Raw genomic sequence first — 10,554 nt, forward strand, 5'->3', positions numbered from 1 at the left:
TCCATGTGTCCCCTCCATCACCACACTCCTGACATTAAGAGCCCAGCCGTGCCTTACCACTGCACTAAACACGAATCGGATGGCCGACCCTGATGTTACGTCCGTAATGCATGTGCGCATGCGCGAGCCTTGTTATGGCTGCGTAAGCGCATAAAGAATAAAGGCGGTCCGTGGGGCAGATGCCGCCGGGACCCTGGAACGATCAGACGTGTGTGTGCGAGTCTTATTGTGTGCATATGCTTTGATGCTAGTACAGGGCGGCCCGAGGCACGGGAAGCCCCATCACACTGGCGACGAGGTGGGATACGGGGAGAGAAACGCTCGGCACGTACACATGTGTCGTTATGGGCATTTCATCTCACGTGTGTCACGATCCTCACACGAGTGACGGCGGCCATTTTGTTTATGGTGTTTAAGGCAGTTGCGGCCCACAAGGGTGCTTGTGCGCTGTCTAAACACTGAGGTAGACAATCCCTAAATTTATGGACACTCTGCAGTCTTCCTAGTAAGGAAGACTGCCCTTTCTGCCAAGTCAGGTACGTCGGACACGGATATAGCCAGGTTTGCAGCCTCCAACACGGTCTGAGGTGCCTGTGCGACCTGTGAACATGATGGACAGCGACGGTGAGGCCTCTGGAACGGTGAGGATGGTGAGAAGGCAGCATGGCTCATTACAACCAATGCAAGAATTTGACACCTAGGGTCCCCCCTCAAAACTGGGCCCGAGATGGCTCCTCTGGATAAAAAAACTTGACATGTTTTTCGCCGCCACCGGAGAAACAGATGATGATGCCAAAGTGGTGACGCTGTTGTACTCGGCGAGCACAGAGGTACTACGCATTTATGAGTCTCTCACCTTACCTGTGGTAAACTACGATGCGGTCAAAACCGCACTAAGAGATCATTTTATCCCCTTATCCAATGTGGATTTTGACAGGTTTGTCATGTGTGGAGAAAAGCAGCATGATGAGGAGTCATTAGATCAATTCTGTGCACGTTTGAGACAGCTAGCCACCACGTGCAGATGGACGGATGCTGAGTTAATGGTCCGCCACCAACTGATCCAAGGGTGCAGCTCAGGGAAGCTGCGGAGGCAGGTCTTGAGAGAGCCAGGTATGTCGCTGGCGCAGATTTTGGACAGCGGAAGGGTATACCAACTTGCCGAGAGTAGAGGGGCTAAGATGGACGCTGCTGCACGCCCAGGCAAGCTCGAGGAAGCTTTTTCTGTTGGGAGACAGTTCCAGACAAAGTCGGGGTGGAGCCAGAAGAGGCAGGAACCTACATCTCCACAAGGCAATGCGGTAATTTGTCAGTATTGTGGATACGATTTGCCGCATTCGGAGGACTGTCCAGCCAAATTGAGGACCTGCGGAAGATGCAACACGCCAGGGCACTATGCCAGAATGTGCAGAGCTACTGCCCCCGTTGCCACACAGCGGGGACCCGCGAGGTTAAGCGGCGGATATAGAAAACAACGCTGTGTCGCTACAGTGGAACAGGATGTCCAAAGACTCAACATCGCAGAGGAGGAGGAAGAGGATGAAGAGGTCTTTTTCATCTCAAACTTGGCTACTGGGGCGAGGAAACGCAGACAACCGCTGTGTGTTGTTAACATTCAAAGGGTCCCTACGCAGGTTCTAATAGACACTGGTGCCTCATTATGTGTGTTGGCCACCGAACATTACGAAGCCATCCCAGACCCCCCTCCGTTGGACCAATCGAGGGCGAAGATCTTCATGTTCGGGGGTGATACTCCCCTATCAATCAAAGGGGTGTTTGTAGCTCCTGTAGCCTGTGAAGGAAAGACGATTAAGACAAGGTTTTTCGTCACAGATGTGAGCCCGCTGTCCCTGTTGAGTTGTGCGGCCTCGGAAGCGCTAGATTCGGTCCACTTTGCGTGTGCAGTTTACCAAGGGGACATAGACTCACTTTTGGAGAAATTTGAGAATACGTTTCACGGGATTGGCCGACTGAAAGCAGAACCAGTGCGACTACACATAGATGAAACGATCCGCCCAACGGCATTGAAACACTGACGAATTCCGTTCCATCTTTGGTCCCAGATCGAGGAGGAACTCAAAGCACTGATCAGTATGGATATCATTGAAAGGGTGGAAGGGCCGACTCCATGGGTCTCGCCAATCGTGGTGGCACCTAAGCCCAAACAACCGGGCAAGGTTCGCATCTGCGTGGACATGCGGTTGCCCAATGCTGCTATTAAGAGAGAACGCCACTTAACCCCCACTATAGATGATATCATCAATGAACTGCAGGGTGCCAAGATATTCTCGAAACTAGATTTAAGAGCGGGATATCACCAGCTGGGGTTGCATGGGGACTCAAGGTACATTACTACTTTTACAACGCACGAGGGTCTGTACCAGTTTAAGCGCCTCAGCTTCGGGATATCCTCAGCTGCGGAGGTGTTTCAGAATGCCATTAGGGGTGCTTTGGCAGGTCTGCCGGGAGTAATAAATATGAGTGACAATATTTTGGTCTTTGCCACTACACATGCCGAGCACTTGAAGCGTCTAGAAGCAACCCTACAGAGACTGAAAGATCTTGGACTCACCTTACATCGGGAGAAATGTGAGTTCTTCAGGGATTGCATTGGGTTTTTTGGCTTTGTGTTTCATGACAACGGTGTATCCCCGGATCCGGAAAAAAAGGTCAGAGACATCCATGAAGCTGTACCCCCCCAATCGCCGACAGAAGTCTGCAGTTTTATGGGGATGGTGAATTACTGCGGCCGCTTCATCAACGGGCTGGCGTCCCTCTCTGAACCCCTCCGGGCCCTCACAAAAAATGACGCTATTTGGGTCTGGGGTACCAAAGAACAAGATGCGTTCGATGAGATCAAGAAGGCATTGTCAGATCAGGACACAGTGCCGTATTTTGATCCCGCAGCCGAATCTGAGGTGGTTGTGGATGCAAGTCCGGTGGGTTTAGGAGCTGTGCTGATGCAGAAGGATGCGAGAGGTGAAATGCTACCGATCGCATATGCGAGTAAAGCCCTCACGGAGACTGAACGTCGCTACTCTCAGATAGAGAGGGAGGCCCTGGCCATTTTATGGGGCTGCAGACATTTCAGGTTGTACATTCTTGGGAAACCGGTAACTGTCATCACGGATCACAAACCACTTCTTCCAATCCTAGCGGGTGTATCCTCGAAACCTCCTCCCAGGATAGAACGGTGGATGCTCGCCCTCATTGAATACGGGTCAAGTTGGTGTACCGGCCAGGGACGAACAACCCGGCGGACTACTTCTCCCGTCATCCCAATATGGAGAGGGAAGGTGATCAGGGAGATGTGGCAGAGTGCAAAGAGTTCATACACAATGTTGTGGCAGTTGCCATGCCGGTGGCGTTGGACAGAAATCAGATGGCACAAGAGTCGGCAAACGACAAGGTGTTTAAAATCATCAGAGCTGCAATTCAGAATGGTGACTGGAGAAGTATTCTGTATAATAACACAAGGAGGGAGGACAGAGCCCAGAGGGATCTTCAAGCACTATGGAAAATCCATGATGAACTCTCCACTTTGGAGGATGGGTTGCTACTAAGAGTTCGGCAGATAGTGGTACCTCGGTTGCTAAGAGCCCGAGTCATGGAACTGGCTCACACCGGACATCAGGGAGTGACAAAGACGAAGGCGAGGTTGCGCACAAAGGTTTGGTTGCCAGATCTGGAGGCCCTAGTAGAGCTGCATGTGAAAGGATGTTTGTCGTGCCAGGCTGCTAGCCCCGTAGAAAGAGCACCCCCGATCAATTCTATGGAACAGAGCGAGAAGCCGTGGGGCACAGTCCACACTGACTTTGGGTCAACTGTAAGGGGCATGTACTTTTTAGTGGCAGTAGACCAATGGTCGCGGTATCCGGAGGTGGAACTTGTTGACTTACATGTCACAGATCATACAATCCTTGCGTTGGAAAAGATGTTTGCCACGCATGGCCTCCCTGAAATCCTCTGCTCGGACAATGGGCCGCCATTCACTGGGAACCAATTTGCACAATATCTGAGAGAAAGGGGCATACAACATCGGAAGGTGTCGCCACTGTGGCCCAGGGCGAATGAAGAGGCCGAAAGGCTCATGAGAACACTTAATAAGGTATTCCGCATAGTGGCCAACAGTGGGGTGGAACTAAAGAGAACCCTATTTGAGTTTCTTCGAGAATATAGGTCGACACCGCATCAATCTACAGGTGTGGCTCCGGCCGAGGCTCTGTTTGGGAGACGCCTGAGAGTACCCCTCCCGGAAGTGGAAGGTCGTGAGCCGGGGATCATAGACAATGACCGGGTGAGAAGGGAACGAGAAGCCCACAATGCCAAGGAGAACGAAAGGAGAGGACTGCGAGAAAATGCGTTAGCGGTTGGAGACTCGGTACTGGTACGCAACCGCAGGCCAGAGGGAAAACTGTCACTGCCATAGGAACCCCACCCGTGGGTCGTCTCCCATGTCAAAGGATCTATGATTACCTCGGCGAATGCAAGGGGAACCATCACTCGCAACCAGTCCTTTTTCAAAAAATTTGACAGACGCTGATCCGACGAGGCCTACGCAGCAGGAGAACGATGCAGAGGTTCTAGAAGATGACCCATCCGTGGGTTGACCACCGACAGTCGGGACCCCACCGCTCAGCTCGCAGGCGGAACGGCGGTGCCTGGCGCGACAAGGCCGCGCCATATCTGTTCGGCTCAAGGACTACATTCTAGACTCAGGAGACTGAACAGGTGACTGTTCTTGGTCAATGATTCACTATTCAGAAATGTAATGTTGGTAACGTTCATCATTGACATGTCAATATGTTGCAGTTGTAATTTGTTGTTTCTTTTGTTTAAAGAAAAAAAGGGATGTTACGTCCGTAATGCATGTGCGCATGCGCGAGCCTTGTTATGGCTGCGCATGCGCATAAAGAATAAAGACGGTCCGTGGGGCAGATGCCGCCGGGACCCTGGAACGATCAGACGTGCGTGTGCGAGTCTTATTGCGTGCGTATGCTTTGATGCTAGTACAGGGCGGCCCGAGGCACGGGAAGCCCCATCACACCTGGCAGGCACTTGCCAGCACCACATGGTAGAACAAATCCCCACCCGCCGCCAATGCCACCTACTCCCTTAGCTGGAGCTGTGATGTCACTTTCCATGACATCACCTGGGTCAAAGGTTGTGACATGATGCTTTCCCTCCACCCCATAAATATTAAAGTTAGCGCCCGGTGTCCTTCCCATTTTAATGTGCACCAAACGGGCAGTTGTCAATTTAAGAGAACATTTTCCTTAATGTATGCCAGAGAAGGGCATGGGATGGGTGCTACATACAGTCCAAGAGCAAATGCATTTTGATGGAGGACGTCATTATCCAGGCACACCACATACTGTGTCCCAAGATTTAAGATAGACAGTGGACCCCCTTGCACACCTATCCCTACTTGTATATGAAATATGCATGCATTGATCACGTTATAATGTTGTGTCTACTGCGATTATGACCATAATATTTGTAACTTCCCAATAACCAGTAGCGCAAACCAGAATTATTGAGAGACGAAACATTAATTCCGTGGCTCTGTGTTTAAATGTGAAAAAAAACTGTTAAAATGAAACCGCCCGAATAGGTACTTGAACCCTAGACCCTCAGATTAAAAGTCTGATGCTCTACCGACTGAGCTATCCGGGCTTCATACCTGTAGCAATGACCCATGTGCCTAGAGAGTGCCTCCCATACCTCGCTAGCAATGTTCGTTTTTTCCAATTATTTTGACAAAGTGACAAGTATTGGTCCCCACGTCCACATTGTGCCTCCTGCAGACTCTACAGAGATTTACGATAGGCAGCTGATTGGCTTACAAACTAGCCTATAAAGTTAATTAACGCCTGCTCTGCTTGTCTTCTCCCAGAAGGACTGTGTTCGCACAATAACACCAATGGGACATGGGTTTCAGAATTAAGTAGTTAGTGCGTTAGTTTTTCTTCCTAAGAGAGTAACATTATTCGAGACACCACTGGGAAGAAAGGCAGACGAAGGACGACAACCTGGACATATTACATCCTTGCTTCATGTAGTAATCTACTTGTTCAGTTCATTCACATATGATAAAATACATAATGGCGTTATCTGACCGTGGCAGTACGCTGAAAAGGTTGTAAAGAAGTAACTGGTTCTCGTTTTCAAGCCCACATTGATTTAAATCGTGTTTGCCGGTTCTCGGTATCACTTGCCTCATGTTGGAATGTTCGACGTGTATTTTTTATAAGAAATAAAAGTGATAATAAATGAATGGGATGAATATTATACGCTTTACACCATAAGCGAAAAGCAAATAGTTAAAAAAAACACAACTTCCCTGACCGGGAATCGAACCCGGGCCGCGGCGGTGAGAGCGCCGAATCCTAACCACTAGACCACCAGGGAGCGTGCTTAGCAATTTCGATTAATCCAATGTGATATAAATTTAATATTTCAAATAATAAATATTTCATCTATGACTTGCAGAGCAGCAAGTCTACAAGAAGCAATCTTTGTACTACAACAAAGACCACTTTCTATTTCACTTTGTAAACTTTTCTCCTTCATCCCATATAAGTTGTATCAATAAAATGATGTAAGGCAAAGGCACGAAAATTAACATCAAGCAGTGGACTCTTTTGTGGAACGCATGCCTTTCGTATAGAGGACCCTGCTCTCCACGTTCTCGTGTCCTTCTCATTATGTGTTTGGTGTGTCTTCAATTGGATGTCATATAACTTAACCAGAAGCAGCAATAAGACAGTGACACACTGTCAATTACATGAGTAAGTAAACCCGCAATGCTGGTAAGGTAACCTGATTTTCTGTCCCATCAGGCTGCTAAAAGCAGAACATGTTTGTTGGCATAAGTGGACAATCGTGTACTTATTAAATGCCACCATCTCTGGCAATAAAAAGCTATCAGTAACTTCAAAATATCGCCATATAAAATTCCAGAAGATGAAAAAAATATTGCACACTTATTCAGCAACAAGATCATTAGGAAATGCTGGTTGCAAACTACGTGTACACTTTCAACACTGCTTTTGCATGGCTGTGGCATGGCTGCCTAAATGTATTCTTTCATGAGCAGCCTAAAATGGAGTGCCTGCTTACAAGCGTGCTAGGAGTGCAGCTTTATTTACCCATGAAACCTTGCTGGCTGCTTGCCCTGGCCCCTCCTCCCTCTGTCTGCCGTTAGCCTCACTTCCCGCTCTGCTCACCCTTCTCCTTTCACCTAGAGCCCTTTAGCCACAATCCACCCACGGTGGGGGCTGGGGGGGCAGGGGCAGGAGACAGCTCATTCTCACAGCAGTCCTTACGTGGGTGTTTTCAGACTTAAATGAGAGCGTTAACTGCTTGTCACATTGAAGTTGCACTAGAATAGTGTCATTACAATGTATAAAGAAGTTACATGCCCCTACACAAGTAAGTTCAAGTAAGTTTGCCACTCCCCCACCGTAACTGAAGTTAGCGACTCTCCCAACATTTGAAGGGTTTGGTCCAGCCTACATGTCAGCCTAGGTGCACCTCCGGATGGGCACACTTACACTTTGTTAGGCAAGGGTGAGGGAAGCCTTTCACGAAACTGGCAGTGTTAAAGTTTTACTGTGTTTTTGCAGAAAAATGTACTTGAACAAACTCAGTAAAACTTGAAAGCTGCTACTTTCACGAAAGACTTCCATCACCTCTCTATAATGCGCTTTAAAATGTACTATTTGATAGTTGGTCCCCACACCACACCATGGGGAGGTAGAATAGTGAGGGTGGAGCCTCAAAGTTTGCCACGCCTATTTTCTGAACTGGCCCCTCCCATTGCCAATTAACCCCCCCAAATATAGGTTTTGTTGTACCCCTGGTTAGATTGCTACTACTCCCTAACCACTCCATGCATTGATTTAACAGCAACAGAAGATATTTATTTATTCATTCATATTTTTAAAGCGCACAACAGCCCATGGGCATCGTGGCGCTGTTACATAAAAGACATTGAGCTGGTAACAGAGGAAGGCAAAAATGGTTACAAGGCAATTTGTTTTACAGAGCATATTTGGTTACATAGCATTAAAGACATACATTATTGTGGTACAATTATAGGTCATGGAAGGAGAGGGCAATGATAAGGTTATGTGAATAATGTGGTTTTAAGGGATTTACGAAAGGAGTACAGAGAGGGTTCGGCTCTGAGAGAGTTGGGGAGAGCGTTCCAAAGCTTAGGTGCTCGGTGTGGGAAGCTAATGCCGCCAGCTTTGGCTCTTCATATGGTGGGAACATGGAGTTGGTTAGCATGGTGGCTTCTTTTGGGACAGAGGGAAGAATTCTTGGTTATGGTTTCTGATAAGTAGGGAGGTGCCGTCTGATTGATGCATTTATGTGTGAGGGTGAGTATTTTGAAATTGATTCTTTCCTTGACTGGGAGCCAATGTGCATTTTTTCGGGCCTGTGATACATGGTCAAATTTGGCAATGTGCAGTGCAGCGCGGAGCGCATTGTTTTGGACTATTTGGAGCCTGTTTAGGTTTTTGGTTGACGTGCCAGCTAAAAGGGTGCTGTAGTAGTCCAGTCTGGCTCCTATGGTGGCTCTGGCAATGTTTTACCTGAGCATGACAAATGCCCTGATTATCATATTATCCATGGTGTCACATGAATTTTAATCAACACCCAAAAAGGACGACACAGAGGGTGCTCAGTATGACACAGGAGGTGCAGCCCGGAAACTAGTGGGAGAGGCATGACACAGCCTCGCTCGTGATAGAGGAACAATGAGAGCAGGGAGTGAATGTGGGGCTTGAAAGACAAGCATTTTGTTTGTGCTTCCAGCATCCTGGAGAACCAGTAGACAGCTTTGTGACTGTGTCACAAGTGTCGTCTAACACTCCATGATTTGAGGGTGTGTTGATTAAATTATCACAGCACAGGTAAGGATGCACCCCAGTAACTCCTCAGCCCAGAAAAGACTTGGTTGAATTGTATCACGTCTCCGAAAACCTGAATATTGCTTGACGGGTGGAGCATGCCATGTTGTATGTGAGGTGTATTTCTGGGTGTGAGGAGTGTGTAAAGTCATATCGTGACCAAAAACATAGGTTTATTAAAAGGCAACAATTGTCATGAACATTTAGAGAGTTGTTGCCAGAGGGGACTTGGGGACTATGGGAGTGTGCTGGCCACATTAGACCTCAGAAACCTTATACAACGGAGTTGTATTTATTGCTTATTTATCAGTATTTCCAACTATTCTGATGCCCAGAAGAAACATAACCTGTTCAGAGTAATAAAGAAATATAACACACACGTAATTAATAATACATACACACATTGCATTACCATTACAATTAAAAGACTGCCCAACAATAAATCCAACAGATGTAACTGCAAAACAGGCTGCAGGAATACCCTGTGCGGCGAAAAAACTACTGCTGTGCAGGTGTGTAGTGGTGAGTAGTTTGTTTTGCATATTTTATTTCTAGAGCACCTTGACCAAGGCAAGGCAAGTGGTGGCTGTGGCTAAACTGCCCACTCAGCCCAACAATACTATTAAACCAGGAGTGATGTCAAAGATAAAGGGGCAACAGGCACAGCCCGATGCATATATCTCCTTCACCTCTTTTGGTAAATGGGCTGGGGCCGGTGTAACGTCACTTTTTCCTATCTGTCAGAAAATCCTATCTTGCGGATTTTTTGACAGCAGGAATGTGGTGTGCATTGTGTTTATGGGGCCTCAGGGGTGCCGTTTCTGTAACTTGATGTGAGCCAGGCTCACTGCAATAACAGAACACGGCAAAGCCCTGTTAAGAGCTACTCGTAAATGGACGTAAACATTACGAATCCACCCGACTCCAAAAGATAAACGCAGCGGACACTATGTTCCACAAAGTCCCAGGATTCTAATAAGCACTAAATGTGCAAAACATATCAAAGTATATGTAAAGCAATAAACTGGGCACAACAAGTTGAACAAATGGTTTATTGCTTGTAGGGATAAGCTGGGTAGTAGAGACCCCCAACCATCTGCACAAGTAGACTGACTCCTCAAAGAATAACATTCTAATACAAAGCTCAGGATTGCTCTGATGTCATCAATAGCTAGGATTCCATCAGTAGAACAAGGAATGGGAATCAGATAACACATTAACATATAATAGAAAAGACATCAACATAACAGTATACATAACAAATATATATGTACGTGTATGTGAAGTAAGTGCATCATTGTCACGTTAATAATGCACTTATTTCACATACACGTACATATTCGTGATGAATCCGGCTGACTGCGCATGCTCAGCCATGATTTATAGTGAAGCACTGGGGGGGTTCTGTAATATTTGGTATCCCATACCGATCCGGTATCCCCTGGTCTTCGGCTGATTGGCTGCATTAAGCCTGAGCAGCGGCCCCTCTTCCAAGCTGTCACAGACATAAGCAGCAGAGCACCGCGTGAGCTGCCTCCGTTGCTGTAATATATAAACACTGTTCATTCTGAGAGAAAGCTTTGCATTAAAACGCGAGGCTGTCTTTGAGGAAGCCGCTGATGTAAAGCTTTCT

The 10,554-nt window shown here is 47.4% G+C and overlaps 1 non-coding gene across 1 annotated transcript; it reads right to left on the reverse strand.

The window, feature by feature from the left end:
* Positions 1–6,339: 6,339 nt before the first annotated feature.
* Positions 6,340–6,411, reverse strand: TRNAE-CUC (transfer RNA glutamic acid (anticodon CUC)). The gene has a single exon. It is a non-coding gene; the product is annotated as a tRNA-Glu (tRNA).
* Positions 6,412–10,554: the final 4,143 nt, after the last annotated feature.

The sequence above is a fragment of the Ambystoma mexicanum genome (genome assembly GCF_040938575.1).
Source record: "Ambystoma mexicanum isolate Mex_15411 chromosome 12 unlocalized genomic scaffold, UKY_AmexF1_1 Mex_chr12_unloc.2, whole genome shotgun sequence".
Classification (NCBI taxonomy): Eukaryota; Metazoa; Chordata; class Amphibia; order Caudata; family Ambystomatidae; genus Ambystoma; species Ambystoma mexicanum.